Source organism: Siphateles boraxobius, unplaced genomic scaffold, assembly GCF_051911475.1.
Source record: "Siphateles boraxobius isolate OS27281-9 unplaced genomic scaffold, OSU_SipBor_1 89, whole genome shotgun sequence".
Lineage (NCBI taxonomy): Eukaryota > Metazoa > Chordata > Actinopteri > Cypriniformes > Leuciscidae > Siphateles > Siphateles boraxobius.
The window spans coordinates 1,154,124-1,174,610 of record NW_027509218.1 but is presented as its reverse complement, the minus strand read 5'-3'; the positions used below and the strand labels follow the sequence as shown (position 1 = coordinate 1,174,610).

At 44.6% G+C, this 20,487-nt stretch overlaps 1 long non-coding RNA gene across 1 annotated transcript; it reads right to left on the bottom strand.

The window, feature by feature from the left end:
* Window positions 1-1,485: 1,485 nt before the first annotated feature.
* On the bottom strand, window positions 1,486-2,812 carry LOC143731974 (uncharacterized). Its single transcript, XR_013201030.1, has 4 exons — window positions 2,520-2,812; window positions 2,375-2,417; window positions 1,732-1,826; window positions 1,486-1,666 (listed from the first exon to the last, which is right to left on the bottom strand). It is a non-coding gene; the product is annotated as an uncharacterized LOC143731974 (long non-coding RNA).
* Between the last annotated feature and the right edge of the window lie 17,675 nt (window positions 2,813-20,487).

Sequence of the window (20,487 nt, the reverse complement as noted above, 5' to 3'; positions counted from 1 at the left end):
TATAGATAACACGCCACTTGACTTGAAAGTGGCGTGTATGTTTACGCAAAGTCATGATGTCATGTTGGGCAGAAACAGCGGCAGAAGCGCCTGACCTGGGCTACAGAGAAGCAGTACTTGACTGTTGCTCAGTGGTCCAAAGTACTTTTTTCGGATGAAAGCAAATTTTGCATGTCATTCGGAAATCAAGGTGCCAGAGTCTGGAGGAAGACTGGGGAGAAGGAAATGCCAAAATGCCTGAAGTCCAGTGTCAAGTACCCACAGTCAGTGATGGTCTGGGGTACCATGTCAGCTGCTGGTGTTGGTCCACTGTGTTTTATCAAGGGCAGGGTCAATGCAGCTAGCTATCAGGAGATTTTGGAGCACTTCATGCTTTCATCTGCTGAAAAGCTTTATGGAGATGAAGATTTCATTTTTCAGCATGACCTGGCACCTGCTCACAGTGCCAAAACCACTGGTAAATGGTTTACTGACCATGGTATTACTGTGCTCAATTGGGCCTGCCAACTCTCCTGACCTGAACCCCATAGAGAATCTGTGGGATATTGTGAAGAGAAAGTTGAGAGACGCAAGACCCGACACTCTGGATGAGCTTAAGGCCGCTATCGAAGCATCCTGGGCCTCCATAACACCTCAGCAGCGCTGCAGGCTGATTGCCTCCATGCCACGCCGCATTGAAGCAGTCATTTCTGCAAAAGGATTCCCGACCAAGTATTGAGTGCATAACTGAACATAATTATTTGAAGGTTGACTTTTTTTGTATTAGAAACACTTCTTTTATTGGTCGGATGAAATATGCTAATATTTTGAGATTAATGAGCGTTTTCATGAGCTGTATGCCAAAATCATCAGTGTTAAAACAATAAAAGACCTGCAATATTTCAGTTGGTGTGCAATGAATCTAAAATATATGAAAGCTTATGTGTCTCCATATGTAAATATTTTCATATATATATTTATATATAAAATGTTACCCCCCCCCTGTAAATCAAACAGTCAAAATGCTATTTTCCAGGAATGGAAAGATGTTGACCCATTGGACATAATCAAAATGTGCTAGTTATTGGACAATGCATTAAGGGGTTACAGAGAACACCTACAACACAAACATAATGTGGGATTTTTATTTATGTTAACAAAAAGTAAAAGTACACAGCATATATAAAACTATCTGCACAATAACAAAATTATTATAAGTATGCCAAAAAATAAAATAATAAATAAATAAATAAATAAATAGACTTTTTCTCAGGCTACTTTCCTACGGGGACACATCCCCCTCAGTCTGAGGGGCAAAACATCCTTAAGCATTACTGGCTTTAATTAGGGAAATTGCAAAAACAGGAGTAAAACAAGCAACAAAAATTGTTGCAGTTGGACTCAACACTTATACAACTTACCAAAAAGACTGTGGTCAATGGACATTGACATATGCCCAGGAACCGGGTTAATAAAAACGGACAAGAACTTTACAGTTATCCAGAATATTAGATGGTAAATATTTAATTGATGAGTTGCCAATACAATATATGACCCAGGATATGATTTTACACCTAAATTCAACATAATTTTAACCCATTCACTCCATGTTTTGCTGCCTGGATCCCAGCTGTTTCTGCGAATTGCAGCAATCTATTCGCTTCTCTTTTCTGTAACTTTTGGCAGTCTGTAAAAAGATAGTTCTAGTTACATCTATTTGTACAGTCAAACACACAGCTCTCAAGTGCATACCCTCTTATTCTGGAACCTCATATCTGACAAATTATTATTCATGGCCTGGCCCAACTGTACAACAGTTGCCTTCTCATGCCGATTTATGGCAGCATCTGTAAAAGAAAACAAGAAAGAATGTTTGTCAGTGGTTACTTGAGGTGGTTCTAGTTAGATTGCTTCAGACATACTACGTTCCATTGTTTCTGACAACAGCATCAGAAACAAGTGGATGGTTTATTTAAATGGTGTCCCAGATAGCTTTGGAGGATTTTATGTTTGTTCAGAGCATTTTGTTTAGTAAACGAGGTACAGTGTAATGGAAAGTGTAATGGAAAGTCACAAAGAAACCGTTGTTAAAAAAAGCAGCGACTGTAGTAAATTAATTAAATTATTAAGTAGATTATAAGTAATAATATAATAAAAAATAAGTAAATTATAGGTATAATAAAAAAATAAGTAAATTATAAACAACATAGGTGTTCATGTGACAGGCTATTTCAGGGTATACAGGGTATTTCTGTAAAGTTTTAGCTGTAAATGTATATGAAGGAAAACTCTAGGAAGAGTGTATGATGGTCTTGAATGAGGCATCAGAGGTAAATTGCAGCCTAATGCATTTTTTAAAAGTTTTAATGTAAAAAAAAAAACAATAATAGCTTACCGTGAAATGATGTAGTCTTTCCTTCACAAACGAATCCATTTGTCTAAAACATAAGTTTAACACATTTAGTACAACACATTTAATGTATGCATTTAATTACCAACATTGTAACAATACAAAGAGAGTTAAAAATCTGTGACCTTACCCTAAAGGCAATGATTATATTATATAGGGTTAGTATTTGGGCAGTTTTGTATGTCCATCTAGTGTTGGTGTCATCGGAAGTCTTCACAAGTGAGGCTGAATCCAAACTGGAAGTGGCATAATATCTAATAACCTTGGGATGGGCATACCAAGATAAAAACAGGAAATCAACAGAAGAAAGATTAGCATAGCTGGAGAGCTACACAATTAATCATTAAAATATCACGATTTTGATTCACTCACACACGCGGTCTTATTCTTAAATGACAATAATTCAGTTAGCTCTATTACACCGGTTTCACATCACATGTATTTTGCACCATAGGTCCAGTAGTCCCTATTTTTGCTTACTTAGGTTTATGTGGTATAAAATTACAATCAGATTTTTTCAAGATCCCTTAGTAAATGTATTATTTGTCCTCACTGCTCAGAGTCTCTTTGGAATAGACTACATATGCTACAGTATTAGGGGTGTAACGATTTACTTGTTTTCTCGATGCATCGATTACAAATCCTGACGATGCATATGCATCGATCTTGAAACATGTATTTTGAATCGTGAATCGTTTATTTCGGTCAATATTCGATTTAAAAATGCTAAGAATCGAATAATTTGCGATTCTATAAAGATTCAGTGCTTTAAAATATATAAACATTAAATGACTACATGCACAAATTAATAGAGGCGTTGTGCGGCGTCATTTCGCGTCCTCACAGCTCTCCTTCACAGTTACTCGCTGCACTGTTTACCATCTTTCACTGGATTTCGCTCGCGCTCGGTCACATATAGCTCTCAACTACAGATTTTTGAGCAGTCCATGTTTGAGCTCTCCTCAGGACAGCCACTGATTTTCACATGAGCAGATGACAGCTCGCTATCGAGAAAGCAAGTCTCGAGTCAAACCGATTAAGCCATTGATAAAGCTGCCATGTCATTGCGCGGGCACTGCTATGAAACAACTCCGTTATTTTCTTTCAGATAAGATACTGAAGTTTTACGGAAATGGGTCATACCCGTCCTGAGCAGCTGAAGTAAAACCCTACTTATTCAAGAGTGCGCATTTATTACAAGGAAAGAGCAAACGCATAATAGATGTCTAAAATGCACACGCTTCCGATGAATGAAATCTAACGTTGTTAAACTGAAAGTACAAAGGAAACTGCTGAAATAACTACAATATTAATTACACTGAAATAAGAGCGCGTGGTTTATCCATCAGTCAGATGCCCATTAAAACTGCATTCGTAATCGTTACTATAGCACAAGTAGACACCTGGCGCGTTTTCTTTCAGAATCATAAGGAAAATGTTCAGTATAAAGTAAAAACAGAGTATTCCATGAGGAATACTTACTATTCCATGAGGAAAAGTTAGTTAAAGTTTAGTTGGGAAAGTTCATTTTAGTCTCACAATGAAAGGATGTTTAATGTACCAGGAACACTTTAAGGTTGTGTATCCATTAACACTATCCTACAAAATAGTTAGCATGATGAACTAACAATACTTTTAAAGCCTTTTTAAATCTTGGCTTACATTTCTACAAATGCTAATTTATAGGCTTTGGAAATATTTTTTATAATAATAGATTCATTAAAAACTAACATGAACTAACATTAACAATAGACAAAATGTTGTTGTTTTTTTTGGTCCCCACTCTCTTACCCCCGAAGACCACTGTGTAATTCACACCCTGACTTAGACCCATTGGGGGAAGCATTTAAATAATCCTATGAATGCATATAAAAAATGAAGAATCGAATTAATCGAATCACATCGAATTTTAATGTGAATCGCATTGAATCGAATCTCTCTGAATTTGCAAAAATCGTTCTTGAATCGAAAACATATGAATCGTGAATCGAATCAATTCGCAGCCTACCCAAAGATTCATAGCCCTATAGAGTATCATTTAAGTGAGAAGAACATAAGCCATCATAACATATTAATTTACCACCATAGGGATGGTATCGTTAAGGTTTTAACGGTATAAGGTATTACTACTCTTACCGATACTGCTTATCGATCCGGTACTTTAACGGTATTCTTATCGGTTCTTTTTGTTTTTATATATATATATATATACTGTATATATATATATATATATATATATATATATATATATATATGTTCTCTATATTAAACAAAGATAAACAAAAGATAAACAATTAATAAAAGATACATATACAGGTGCTGGTCATATAATTAGAATATCATCAAAAAGTTGATTTATTTCAGTAATTACGTTCAAAAAGTGAAACTTGGATATTATATTCATTCATTACACACAGACTGATATATTTTAAGTGTTCATTCCTTTTAATTTTGATGATTATAACTGACAAATAATGAAAACCCCAAAATCAGTATGTCACAGTGTTGGGTTTGTGTTCCCCAGGAGTCCACTAGAGGTCCTCGTTATCACGGTGTCCTTCACTATTGACTTCATTTCCCAGCATTCTGTCTGTCACTGTCACTCATCAGTTCATTGCACTCAGCTGTTCCCCGTCATCATTGTTCCCAGCTGTTCATTGTTAGTCTTGTTAGATGTGTGTGTATATATTCCCTGTCTGTGTTAGTATGTGTACGGAGTCGTTGTATTTTATGTCCCCACACTTCTGAGGTTTGTTTCTGCTCGTTTCTCGTTTTTGTTGTTTTGTTCTTGGATTGCTTTTACGGTGTTTGACCCTTGCCTGGACTGGATTACGTGTACGGATTACCCATTAAACATACTGCATTTGGATCTACTGTTTCCCTGTGTGTGTCGTGACAGAACGACTCCGTCAACTCAGATCCAGCGGTATGTTTTTTAACATCTCCTCCCCAGCTACCGAGCGGGAGAGTAGGGAGTTATTTAAGGGGACCCGATTAGTCAAGTTTCGCGGGACCCGTGGAGGTCGCAGTGGAGGAGGTGGTCGAGAGACTGTTCACGTCCCGTCTGCCCAGCGAGAGAATGTTCACGTCACGTCTGCCCAGCGAGAGACTGTTCACGTCCCGTCTGTCCAGCGAGAGACTGTTCACGTCACGTCTGCCCAGCGAGAGACTGTTCACGTCACGTCTGCCCAGCGAGAGACTGTTCACGTCACGTCTGCCCAGCGAGAGACTGTTCACGTCACGTCTGCCCAGCGAGAGACTGTTCACGTCACGTCTGCCCAGCGAGAGACTGTTCACGTCACGTCTGCCCAGCGAGAGACTGTTCACGTCACGTCTGCCCAGCGAGAGACTGTTCACGCCACGTCTGCCCAGCGAGAGACTGTTCACGCCACGTCTGCCCAGCGAGAGACTGTTCACGCCACGTCTGCCCAGCGAGAGACTGTTCACGCCACGTCTGCCCAGCGAGAGACTGTTCACGTCACGTCTGCCCAGCGAGAGACTGTTCACGTCACGTCTGCCCAGCGAGAGACTGTTCACGTCACGTCTGCCCAGCGAGAGACTGTTCACGTCACGTCTGCCCAGCGAGAGACTGTTCACGTCACGTCTGCCCAGCGAGAGACTGTTCACGTCACGTCTGCCCAGCGAGAGACTGTTCACGTCACGTCTGCCCAGCGAGAGACTGTTCACGTCCAGTCTGCCCAGCCAGAGACTGAGCACGTCCAGTCTGCCCAGTCAGAGACTGAGCACGTCCAGTCTGCCCAGTCAGAGACTGAGCACGTCCAGTCTGCCCAGTCAGAGACTGAGCACGTCCAGTCTGCCCAGTCAGAGACTGAGCACGTCCAGTCTGCCCAGTCAGAGACTGAGCACGTCCAGTCTGCCCAGTCAGAGACTGAGCACGTCCAGTCTGCCCAGTCAGAGACTGAGCACGTCCAGTCTGCCCAGTCAGAGACTGAGCACGTCCAGTCTGCGCAGTCAGAGACAGATCCGGAAATGCCCATTTGTGTGGCCGCCAAGGCACTTACGGACTATCTGGAGCGTCTGGCTCGGATCCTGGACATGCCCGTGTCTGCTGTTCCAGAGCCGGAGCCAGTGTCTCCTGTTTCAGAGCCGGAGCCAGTGTCTGCTGTTCCAGAGCCGGAGGCAGAGCCAGTGCCTGTTCCAGAGCCGGAGGCAGAGCCAATGCCTGTTCCGGAGCCGGAGGCAGAACCAGTGCCTGTTCTGGAGCCGGAGGCAGAGCCAGTGCCCGTTCCGGAGCCGGAGGCAGAGTCAGTGTCTGTTCCAGAGCCGGAGCCAGTGTCTGCTGTTCCAGAGCAGGAGCCAGTGTCTGCTGTTCCAGAGCCGGAGGCAGAGCCAGTGCCTGTTCCAGAGCCGGAGGCAGAGCCAAGGCCTGTTCCAGAGCTGGAGCCAATGTCTGTTCCAGAGTCAGCGCCTGTTCCAGTGCCAGAGCCAGTGTATGTTTCTGTGTTTGTGTCTGTCCTTGTGACCATGTCTGTTCTAGTGACTGTTCCTGAGCCGGTGTTTGCAGTTCCTGAGCCGGTGGCTGCTGCTCCAGAGGCAGAGCCAGTGCCTGTTCCAGAGCCGGAGACAGAGCCAGTGCTTGCTCCAGAGCCAGTGTCTGTTCCAGAGCCGGAGGCAGAGCCAGTGCCTGTTCCAGAGCCGGAGGCAGAGCCAGTGCCTGTTCCAGAGCCGGAGGCAGAGCCAGTACCTGTTCCAGAGCTGGAGCCAATGTCTGTTCCAAAGCCAGTGGCGCCCTGGCCTCCCGAGGGGTCTTCACCGCCCTGGCCGCCCGAGGGGTCTTCACCGCCCTGGCCGCCCGAGGGGTCTTCACCGCCCTGGCCTCCCGAGGGGTCTTCACCGCCCTGGCCTCCCGAGGGGTCTTCACCGCCCTGGCCTCCCGAGGGGTCTTCACCGCCCTGGCCGCCCGAGGGGTCTTCAACGCCCTGGCCGCCCGAGGGGTCTTCACCGCCCTGGCCGCCCGAAGGGTCGTCTGCTTCGCCCTGGCCGCCCGATGGACTGTCTGCTTCGCCCTGGCCGCCCGATGGACTGTCTGCTTCGCCCTGGCCGCCCGATGGACTGTCTGCTTCGCCCTGGCCGCCCGATGGACTGTCTGCTTCGCCCAGGCCGCCCGATGGACTGTCTGCTTCGCCCAGGCCGCCCGATGGACTGTCTGCTTCGCCCAGGCCGCCCGATGGACTGTCTGCTTCGCCCTGGCCGCCCGATGGACTGTCTGCTTCGCCCTGGCCGCCCGATGGACTGTCTGCTTCGCCCTGGCCGCCCGATGGACTGTCTGCTTCGCCCTGGCCGCCCGATGGACTGTCTGCTTCGCCCTGGCCGCCCGATGGACTGTCTGCTTCGCCCTGGCCCCCGGCTAAACCATCACCCCCTGTTTCTGTTCCCTTTCATGGACCTGGCCCCCCATCCCTCCCCCTGATCCTCCACCATTCCACCTCCCTCCTGAACTCTTGTGTTGTGTGTTTTGTCTTGGAGCGTCTGGTAGCCGCTCCGTAGAGGGGGGGTTATGTCACAGTGTTGGGTTTGTGTTCCCCAGGTGTCCACTAGAGGTCCTCGTTATCACGGTGTCCTTCACTATTGACTTCATTTCCCAGCATTCTGTCTGTCACTGTCACTCATCAGTTCATTGCACTCAGCTGTTCCCCGTCATCATTGTTCCCAGCTGTTCATTGTTAGTCTTGTTAGATGTGTGTGTATATATTCCCTGTCTGTGTTAGTATGTGTACGGAGTCGTTGTATTTTATGTCCCCACACTTCTGAGGTTTGTTTCTGCTCGTTTCTCGTTTTTGTTGTTTTGTTCTTGGATTGCTTTTACGGTGTTTGACCCTTGCCTGGACTGGATTACGTGTACGGATTACCCATTAAACATACTGCATTTGGATCTACTGTTTCCCTGTGTGTGTGTCGTGACACAGTATCTCAGAAATTTTGAATATTGTGAAAAGTTTCAATATTGAAGACACCTGGTGCCACACTCTAATCAGCTAATTAACTCAAAAACCTGCAAAGGCCTTTAAATGGTCTCTCAGTCCAGTTCTGTAGGATACACAATCATGGGGAAGACGACCATTGAAATCTTGCACAAGGAGGGCAAGACACAAAAGGTAATTTCTAAAGAGGCTGGCTGTTCAGAGAGCTCTGTCTCCAAGCACATTAATAGAGAGGCGAAGGGAAGGAAAAGATGTGTTAGAAAAAAGTGTTCAAGCAATAGGGGTAACCGCACCCTGGAGAAGATTGTGAAACAAAACCCATTAAAAAATGTGGGGGAGATTCACAAAGAGTGGACTGCAGCTGGAGTCAGTGCTTCAAGAACCACCACGCACAGACGTATGCAAGACATGGGTTTCAGCTGTCGCATTCCTTTTGTCAAGCCACTCTTGAACAAGAGACAGCGTCAGAAGCGTCTCGCGACAAAAAGGACTGGACTAGAGCTGAGTGGTGCAAAGTTATGTTCTCTGTTGAAAGTAAATTTTGCATTTCCTTTGGAAATCAAGGTCCCAGAGTCTGGAAGAAGAAAGGAGAGGCAAAGTTTCCACAGTCGGTGATTGTTTGGGGTGCCATGTCATCTGCTGGTGTTGGTCCACTGTGTTTTCTGAGGTCCAAGGTCAACGCAGCCGTCTACCAGGAAGTTTTAGAGCACTTTATGCTTCCTGATGCTGACCAACTTTATGGAGATGCAGATTTCATTTTCCAACAGGACTTGGCACCTGCACACAGTGCCAAAGCTACCAGTACTTGGTTTAAGGACCATGGTATCCCTGTTCTAATTTGCCAGCAAACTCGCCTGACCTTAACCCTATAGAAAATCTGTGGGGTATTGTGAAGAGGAAGATGCGATATGCCAGACCCAACAATGCAGAAGAGCTGAAGGCCACTATCAGAGCAACCTGGGCTCTCATAACACCTGAGCAGTGCCACAGACTGATCGACTCCATGCCACGCCGCATTGCTGCAGTAATTCAGGCAAAAGGAGCCCCAACTAAGTATTGAGTACTATACATTAGGGGTGGTGAAAAAAATCGATTATTGATTAATCGCGAATATGTTATGGACATATTTGTTGAGCATAAGTTGAACGTCACGAACGCGCCCAGTTCCAGTTAGCAAGCGCGTGTAACGCACTGTCTATGGTGTAACCAGCCAGAGCGAGTTAGAGCAGGTGTGTAAAATGGAAGAACCAGGAACGAGCTCCATCTGGGCTCAAAGCAAGCGTGTGGATTCATTTTGGTTTTCATGGCAGGAGCTCTAAACATGTTGATATGACGCATGCCGTCTGTCGACATTTCCACACTAAACTGAAGTACTGCGGCAATACGAGCAACTTGAGGGCCCGCATTTCCCGCTTTTCCCACTTTCATCCACAGGAGGCAGGGTGTTACTAGGCCTGTCGCGATAATCAATAAATCAATTAATCGCACGATGAAAAAAAATTAGCTCGATAATTTTTCCGGCTGCGATAATTTCCATTTGAATGCTTGTTTTCCTCGTCTCTCTCTCTCTCTACCAAAGACACTGGATGACAATATCAACACTAACCGCCAGACATTGATTTTCGAATGTTTTTTTTAATTATTGTTTTTTTTACTGAGCCTATTTACAATCGTATTTGATTGCAGATCGCCATAGCGCAAGACTACCTCTCGCTCGTTCCTCTCTCTCTCTCGCGCGCGCTCTCTTACCCTCATATGAGGCGCCGTCAAGGGCTTATATCAAACTTCATTCACGCACGCATATATGAAACACTTGCATACACATATATTAAGTAGTCAAACATACATGTATAAGGCTGAATGCTCAAACAAATACATATGAAATGCACAACGACACACCTAAAGTCGCTCACGCACATACACGCAAACTCTACACACACGAGATGCGCGCACATACAAACTCTCCACGCACATAGCCTACTCGTATGAGACACGCGGTGCACACAGAAACTCTCCACGCACATATGAGACGCGCACGCGCACACAAACTCTCCACGCACATACTGACTCGTGCACACACACACACAAACTCGCGCACAAACTCAATGAGACAGAGAACACACACACAAACTCGCGCACAAACTCAATGAGACGGAACACACACAAACTCTCCGAGCACATACTCATCTGAGACGCATGCTCACACAGTACATGATATGATTCTCAGTGTGAACAGAAATCACACATTGGTAAGTGCATTTTTTGTTAACAGAGACAGAGTCCATTGCTTTTATTGTTTTTGGTTGTTTTGTTCATTTAAATAGTCTTTAGAAATAAAAGTTTATTGATCTTTGAAAAGGAGTACCTTCATTATTATGCCATTAACATTATTTTAGAAGAAAATGGTCTCAGAATGACTTTATTATCAATATTATCGTTTATCGCAATAATTGTTTGGACAATTTATCGCCCAGCAAGATTTGTCGAAATGTTGGCCAACTGAAAAGTATGAGCATGTATAGTAGGGGTGGTTAATCTGTCTGATTTCCCGATTCGATTCGATTACGATTATTGAAGTCCCGATTGGATTACAGTCAATTTTATACATTTGGCCTGCCTAAGGGGGGGCCTACAAGACATTGTGCCCAGGGGCCTCTGAACTCTTAATCCGGCCCTGGTCACAACACAATGTGATGTATTCATTTCTGTGTTCTACAGAACATAAGCTACATACAAATAATTCTGAAGTTATAACTACACGACACAGAAAGTGCTTTGAGTTGTTGTTACTCAATAAAAGAGTTAAGTAATTCAGCAGCTGACTTTTTTTAATACTGCAATCACTTTGTAGTGTATTTTCGTTTACTGTTGTGAAATGGAAAATCAATAATCGAAAATTGACTGTAATCCAATCGGGACTTCAATAATCGTAATCGAATCGAATCGGGAAATCAGACAGATTAACCACCCCTACTATACATGCTCATACTTTTCAGTTGGCCAACATTTCGAAAAATCCTTTTTTTTTATTGGTCTTGAGTAATATTCTAATTTTCGGAGATACTGAACTTGGGATTTTCATTAGTTGTCAGTTTTAATACTCCACAATTAAATGAAATAAACATTTGAAATATATCAGTCTGTGTGTAATGAATGAATATAATATCCAAGTTTCACTTTTTGAATGGAATTACTGAAATAAATCCACTTTTTGATGATATTCTAATTATATGACCAGCACCTGTATATAGGCCTACAGAGTGCTTTAATTCCAGGAAGGTTTACTAACATTACTGTTCAGTTATGGTCTAAAAAGATATCTAATCAAATGTAAAATAACACTGCATACTTTATCATAGATAGATTAATGTTTATTATAGCTGAAGTTATTCATTCAATAGCTGTGAGTGATTTTCTCTTTGCCTTTTGTTGTTTGATTCGCAGTAATGGCTCAATGGTCAGCATGTTTATTAGACCGCTTCCTCTTTAAAGGGATACTCCACCGTTTTTTCATATTAAACTATGTTATTCCCTTAACTAAGACGAGTTGATACATACCTCTCTCGTCTCAGTGAGTGCACTTAATCGCTCTGGCGCACAAGACACTTTGATAGCACTTAACTTAGCCCAGTTCATTCATTAGGATCCAAGCAGAGAAGTGACCAAACACCTCCACGTTTTCCCTATTTAAGGCGAGACACGGCAGGCAAAAACATTGTGTTTTTTTTCACTGGTAAATTTTGAGATTTTGGGATATTTGTCTTCAATAACATGTCTTCTTTCAGACTTGTGGTGAAAAAAAGTCCGAAATACACATTTAGGTCTTTATTTTACTACACTTTGTCTGTTTGCAACTGTAAATTTCTCATAAATTCATCAAAAGTTGTCGTTATAAATCATCCCTCTGCTTCACGATCGTGATCTGCACCCTGTCATCACACACACCGTTAGAAAGCTCTCTCTCTCCTGAACAATACTGCCGGATCCAAATATGGTAACTTCCTTTTTATCAGCAACCAATCGCCAAACTAAAAGGGGGGATTTCACTCTAAATGCACAATCTTATTGGCTGATGCTAAATCTTTAAAGCCCGTTTTCTCAAAATGCCTTTTTTTTCATACTCAAAGTCCGAAATCTCCACTTCAGTAGCACCTATATACACCAAACTTCCCAGTCTTATACCTAGTTATATTATGAAGACATTTACAGAGGGATTTGTAAATAGATTATTCCTAGCCTGATTTATATAACATTTTATTCCAAAAAACATGGCGAAAATCATCTTTTTAAGACTATTTTATGTACATATATTCTAAAAAAAAGTAGATACCTTAGATAAAAAAAGTGAACCTGGCTTTATTAAATACTCAGATTTTGTTTTAAAATATATGCAAATTAGCGCATATTTAATTAGATAATGCCTAATTTGCATGTTTAAACATTAAATTACAGAAAACTTGTAATACATTTTTTTCATCTTAATGTAGGTAATCAGCTGGGAAAGATTCATGGTGATATTTGCTAGCTAAAAAAATTATCCTGTAGTGTATCCTGTAGTAATTCACCTGTAGTGTCTCGCCTTAAATACAGTTACACGAGTAGTGTAACTCGACCAAGAATGGTGACACAAAATAAAACATTGCGCTTTTCTAAGCGTGTAAAGTGGATAACTATAATGTATGGAGTAATACCACAGCACTTTGACTCGGCGTGGGAGCACTTTGACCCCCCGCCCCCCTCCCTCTCCCTCTCCCTCTCCGGAGTGATGATATTACTGCGCCGAGTCCATATATATATATATGCAATACATATACAGTTCCCTTTCAAGGGAACTTCGAGCTGCGTCAAACGCTGCGGGAACGCCCCTGCGTTGTGCGTCATGAAGCACGTATGGAATCAGCCCAATGGAGAGATGAAACGTCATAGGCGGGTGACGTCATCGACCAGGAAACTATAAAGCACCCCAAAAACACAAGCGCATTAGCTTCTGTGCTTTCAGTCGCGCTACATGTGAATCTGTCCCTGTGTGATATTGTCTGTCTTACATACCCTGCACCACACAAACAATTTATCCCTATATATATATATATTGAGAGATTATGGCGGACGAACAGCAGTTTAGAAAGTGTGTTCCTCCCTGCTCGCGTTATTTAACGAGCGGGGATACACATGATCTTTGTGTTGTTTGTTTGGGAGTTCAGCATGCCCAGTTTGCTCTCGAGGGAGCAGACTGTGAGCATTGCGAGCGTTTGCCGTTAAGGACGCTCCGCTCCCGCCGATCGCTCTTTGAGGAGAGCGGTTCGGTGCGCGCTCCCCGCGGTTCGGGTCCCGCTTCTGCCGAGGCAGAGCGGCGGCGCTTATCGTGGGGATCGCAGATGGATCTCACAGCGGGGTTTGAGACGGGCTCTGCCTTATCTCTCCCTTCACCTGTGAGATCCAGTGCCTCAGTCCCGGGTTCGGAAGCACGCGCTGCGGTTTCTTCCGCTCGGGCTGAGGCACCAATGCTGCAGCTATCCAGTTCTGAGGAACTTGATGTTGTTAGTGTTGAGGGAGATGTGGAGGATTCGCCACCCCACACTCCTGAGAGTGATGAGCTTATGGAGGTGTTAACAAGAGCTGTTGAAAAACTTAATATTGAATGGCCAGTGACTAGACAGGAGTCTGTTTCTAAATCAAAGTTGGATGAGAGATTTTTGCCGTCACGTGTGCAGCCTCCACGCCGGTGCCTGCCGTTTTTCCATGATCTCCACACCGAGGTGTCGAAATCATGGAGAAAACCGGTGTCATATAGAGTGTTTAGTCCCCAGACTTCAACATACGCTAATATTATGGGAGCCAAGGCTCATGGTTATGGTGCTTTGCCTCGTGTGGAAGAGACGCTTGCGAGCCATCTCTCCCCCGAAGCAGCATCATCTTTTAAGGCACCGGCATTACCCACCAAGCCTTTAAGAAACACTTCGGCTTTGGTGGGTAAAGCATATTCGGCAGCAGGTCAGGCTGCGTCATGTCTGCATACTATGTCAATCTTGCAGGCATACCAGGCTGATCTGCTAAGGGACATGAGTGAGAGTGAGGAGGTCAGTACTGACGTAGTTCGCGAACTGCGTCAGGCTGCTGATTTATCCCTGCGTGCCACCAGAGAATCGGCCAAATTAATGGGTCGTTCTATGGCAGCTCTGGTGGCCGCAGAAAGACATTTGTGGTTAAATCAGACTAATATTAAAGAGAGAGAAAAAGCTTTTCTTTTAGATGCTCCTCTTTCTCCCTTGGGGTTGTTTGGTGATGCTGTGAATTCAGTTATCGATAAATTCCAAGAAGAAAAGAAACAAACTGCAGCTTTTAAAAAGTTTCTTCCCCTTAAAGTTCATGTCCCTGGGGCTGCTGGGCGGGAGCAGCCCCGGCCGTCTTCGAGCTCATCACATAGAGCGCAGCGGAGGCAGAGTGTCGCGTCTCGTGCTCCCCCTGCTGGACAGTGGGCTCAGCCGCGACACTCTCAGCCGAAGCCTTCTCCCAGTAGAACTGATCTGAGGACAGTTATATTGGCTAAGAAGGCTTCGGCTAAGAAGAAGTCCTGACGCCAAGCCGTTCAGGATGCTGAGGGTGGTCCCCACCGAGGCGGAAAGGTGTTCACCTCTTTTTACGGTGCCCATTCCTCCTCGGTGCCCTCAGGGGCTCGTTCTGCCAACCCCGCCTTTATGCCGGGGCACAGACGATCCCAGCGAGCGCTTTCCCGAGGGACGCTCGCTCCCTCTGAGGAGGGTCTCAGAGCGGTCAGACCAGTTGTTCCCTGCCGGTGCGCCGTTACAGGGCGCTGCGTCTGCTGCTCAAGTTACACCAGAGGCCAGTCTCGAGAGGCTGGTACCCTTAGTAGAATTTCTGGCAGAGTGGAAAAGCCTTCCAAAAATATCTCATTGGGTCCTGCAGACAGTAGAAAAGGGTTATGCTATCCAGTTCAGGTGTCGTCCACCAAAATTCAGAGGGGTTCTGCACACAGTGGTGGGCCCCGAGCAGGCTCTGGTATTGGAACAAGAGGTGAAAACGCTCCTTCAAAAAGAGGCTATAGAACGGGTTCCTCCTCCCAGTTTGGAGTCAGGTTATTACAGCCGATATTTCATCGTTCCAAAGAAGGATGGGGGGTTGCGTCCAATTTTAGACCTGCGCATATTGAATCGCTCGGTAGGGAAGCTAAAATTCAAGATGCTCACTATCAAGCAGATCGTGTCTCAAATCAGGTCCGAGGACTGGTTTGTCACGATAGATCTGAAGGACGCATACTTCCATGTGTCCATCCTTCCACAACACAGGAAGTTCCTGAGGTTCGCCTTCGGGGGCGAGGCGTACCAGTACAGGGTTCTTCCGTTTGGCCTAGCTTTATCTCCCCGCACTTTCACGAAATGCATGGATGCAGCACTAGTGCCTCTGAGGCTTCAGGGCATTCGTATTCTCAATTACATCGACGATTGGTTGATTTTAGCTCAGACCGAGCAGATGGCGGTTCGGCATCGAGATGTCGTCCTCGCTCATATCAGAAAGTTGGGGTTGAGGCTGAACGCAAAGAAAAGTGTATTATCTCCTTCCCAGAAGACCACTTTTCTGGGTGTCGTTTGGGATTCGGTATCGATGCGGGCGCGACTCTCTCCGACCCGCATCGCTTCGATTCTCTCAGCTGTGAAACAAGTGAAGCTAGGCCAGCTACTCACTGTCAAGCAGTTTCAGAGACTGTTGGGTCTGATGGCAGCAGCGTCCAACGTTATACCTTGCGGCCTGTTGTACATGAGACCGCTACAGTGGTGGCTCAGGACCAAGGGATTCTCCCCGAGGGGAAATCCGCTCCGCACGTTCAAAGTCACGCGGCGCTGCCTTCGTGCTCTGGTCATGTGGAGAGAAACTTGGTTCCTATCCAAAGGTCCTGTGCTGGGGGCTCTTTGTCGTCGCATAACGCTAACGACGGATGCTTCCCTCACAGGGTGGGGGGCGGTCATGAGTGGTCGCCCAGCCCAAGGTCTGTGGCAGGATCATCATCTTTCGTGGCACATAAATTGTCTAGAGATGTTGGCTGTGTTTCAGGCTCTGAAACACTTCCTAACAGACCTGAGAGGCCATCATGTGTTAGTTCAATCAGACAACACGTCGGTGGTCTCTTATATAAATCATCAGGGGGGGCCTGCGGTCTCGCCGGCTTTACAAGTTGGCCCGTCAGATCCTCCTGTGGTCCCAAGGGAAGCTACTATCTCTGAGAGCAATGTATCTCCCTGGGTATTTGAATGTGGTAGCAGACTCCCTGTCGAGGCAGGGGCCGAGGCCAGGGGAATGGAGACTCCACCCCGAGGTGGTGGAGCTCCTTTGGTTGAGTTTCGGTCGCGCCGAGGTGGACCTATTCGCTTCCAAGGAGACCACTCATTGTCATCGGTGGTTCTCCATCACTCTTCCAGCCCCCCTGGGGTTGGATGCTATGGTGCAGCCGTGGCCGAGGTCACGTCTGTACGCCTTTCCCCCGATTGCTCTGTTACCAGGAGTTCTGGAGAGGGTCCGCCGGGACGGGGTCAGTCTACTACTAGTAGCCCCGTTCTGGCCGGCCCGAGTATGGTTTGCGGACCTGATTTCTCTCCTGGACGGTTCTCCTTTGGAGCTCCCGGTCAGGAGGGATCTACTCTCCCAGGCGGGGGGCACGATACTTCACCCCCGCCCAGAATTGTGGAAACTGTGGGCTTGGCCTCTGAGGGGGCCCAGCTCATAGACTCCGGTCTCTCAACCGAGGTTGTTGAGACCATTCTTAACTCCAGAGCTCCATCCACGAGGAAGCTTTATGCCTTGAAGTGGAAACTTTTCACTTCTTGGTGTGGAGAACACCTGCAGGACCCAGTTAACTGCCCAGTGGGTGCAGTGCTGGAATTCCTGCAGGAGCGCTTCTCCACAGGGTTATCCCCCTCCACACTAAAGGTGTATGTGGCGGCACTAGCTGCTTACCACGTCCCTTTCAGTGGAGTTTCTCTTGGGAGACACCCGCTTATAACTCGTTTCCTCCGTGGCACTTTGAGGCTGAGGCCAGCAGTTCGTACGAGGGTGCCGACTTGGGATCTGGCCATTGTATTAGAAGGTCTTTCCCTAGCTCCTTTTGAACCTATCGAAGAAGTTCCCGAGAAGTTTCTCACTTTTAAGACTATCTTTTTGCTTGCTATCTCTTCACTAAAAAGAATCGGAGATTTGCAGGCTCTGTCGGTTTCACCCTCGTGCCTGGAATTTGCACCTGGCATGGTTAAAGCTTTTCTGCATCCTAGACCAGGTTACGTTCCTAAGGTTCCTACTAATATTGTTAGACCTACGGTTCTGCAGGCTTTCTGTCCTCCTCCATTTATGTCATCGGACCAGGAGAAACTTAATTCACTCTGCCCTGTTAGGGCATTAGACGCTTATGTCCACAGAGCTGCCCTGTGGAGGAAATCAGAACAACTTTTTGTATGTTTCGGGCCACCCAGGAAAGGGTGTCCGGCGTCTAAACAGAGAATGAGCAAGTGGGTGGTTGAGGCTATCTCACTTGCTTATGAGTCGGCTGGCCAGCCTTCACCTTTGGTTGTCCGAGCTCACTCTACCAGGAGTATGGCTGCTTCTAAAGCTCTTTTGTCGGGGGTTTCCCTGAGTGATGTTTGTGATGCGGCTGGATGGTCTTCACCGCATACTTTTATTAAGTTCTATGACCTAGACTTAAGCTCTACCCCTGGGGCACAGGTGCTCTCGTCCTCTGTGCGCTAGTCTCACATGACGGTCATTTGGTCCTATGGCGACGTGGGTATTCGCGTTCCCGCAGCGTTTGACGCAGCTCGAAGTTCCCTTGAAAGGGAACGTCTCGGTTACGTATGTAACCCTAGTTCCCTGATAGGGAACGAGACGCTGCGTCGCTCCGCCATACTCCCGGCACTCCCGTTAGCGCTTCCTTCAAGCCTATCAGAAGCTAATGCGCTTGTGTTTTTGGGGTGCTTTATAGTTTCCTGGTCGATGACGTCACCCGCCTATGACGTTTCATCTCTCCATTGGGCTGATTCCATACGTGCTTCATGACGCACAACGCAGGGGCGTTCCCACAGCGTTTGACGCAGCGTCTCGTTCCCTATCAGGGAACTAGGGTTACATACGTAACCGAGACGATTTAACTACTTTGACTTAAAAAAATATCTTAAAATTAAATAAAACCACTTTTCCTAAAGTAGAATAGTCTTCTTTCAATGAATGATATATGCATTCTTTATAACTACTTGCATACATCATTCTTTATTATTTCAAGCAGCAGACATATTTATTTGTATGAATTAAATATAATGAATCCTTATTAAAGCTATTAACGAGCAGTGAATGCTTTTCTCTTTTTCTTTTGTTGCTTGATCAATATTAAGGCCACAGACTGCATTAGGCTTATTACTCACTGTCACTTTAAGACATCGTATCATGTCCAATGACATGCGGATCCAATTGCACTGATGCACATCCGATACACTCAAAACTGTTTAAGACTTAACCGACACAGTTTACATGAATACTCACCAAAACGGACATTTCGACATAATGTTGTGTATTTGTCCATTCAGACACGAAAGAGAGCTAAATTCAGTCCTCGCGCGCTGTGTGTGTGTGGCTGCATGGGTGTGTGCGCACAGAAAACTATGCGTCGTCGTCACTCTCATTCAGATCTATATGGCTGCTCTACTCATTCTCCCAGACGTTTACATTTTGTAATATTTTATGAGACATGCAGCGCATGTGAACCTGTGTGCCGCTGGTAGATCAGCACGTCCCTACTACAGGACAAATATGCGCATCTACTATGGCAAGCCGTTTTAACTTTTATTCATTTCCAGGATATGAATTCTTGATATCAACAATTCAATTTTTGATATCAACAATTACATTTTTGATATCAACAATTACATTTTTGATATCAACAATTTAATTATTGATATCAACAATTTAATTCTTGATATCAACAATTAGATTCTTGATATCAACAATTAGATTCTTGATATCAACAATTGAATTCTTGATATCTGTAATTGTATTTTCACTAGTGAAATGTCACCATAGGCTGCCATTCAAAATTAATTGTTGATATCAACAATTGATTTCTTACTAGTAGAAATATAATTTTTCATATCAATAATTACATTGTTACTAGTAAGAATGTGAATTCCTGATATCAATAATTCAATTGTCACTAGTTGAAATGTCTATTCTTGATATCAACAATTTAATTGCTACTAGTAAAAACTTTCATTTTTGATATCTGAAAATGTATTTCTGATATCAATATTATTTCAGATATCTAAAATGGCTCTCATACTATGGCAAGCCGTTTTAACATTTAATCATTTTAACCAACTAGTCTCTATTTTCATGCTACTAGTACTTATTTTTTAGATACTAGTGCTTATTATTTAGCTACTAGTGCCTTTTCTTTAGATACTAGTGCTTATTCTTAAGGTACTAGTACCTTTTTAAAGATACTAGTACTTATTCATTAGATACTAGTCCTTATTTATTAGATACTAGTACTTATTCATTAGATACTAGTCCTTATTTATTAGATACTAGTGCTTATTTATTAGTTACTAGTACTTATTCAATAGATACTAGTACTTATTCATTAGTTACTATTACTTATTCATTAGATACTAGTACTTATTCATTAGATACTAGTACCTATTAAATAGATACTAGTACTTATTCATTAGATACTAGTACTCAGTGGTTAAATTGGGCCGGGGCTCTCCGGGGCTCAGCCCCGGCACATAAGCCTGCTCGTTTGCAGTCAGTTGCCTACTGGAAATTATGTCACATACAATTTGATGAAAGTGATGCTTTTGAAAACATATTTCTGACAATAAATGAAAGATTTTTGAAATGGCATGTCTATTTTGTCTCGGCGGAGCTGAGATGAGAAAAATCGGAACACGGCCGTATTTTTGTTCAGCTGCTTAATCTCGTTGTCAGTCGACCATGATCGCGCACCGCTCGCGCATGCGCATCTGACACGGATAAATGTACGCAGCAATAATGAATGTTCCTGGGAGACCGTGGTTGCGCGGGATGTGGATGTTCCAGAAATGTCAAAAAAGTGCCCTGGCCTTGAATGACAAGGTAAGAAAAATAAGACTAAATCAAAATTAA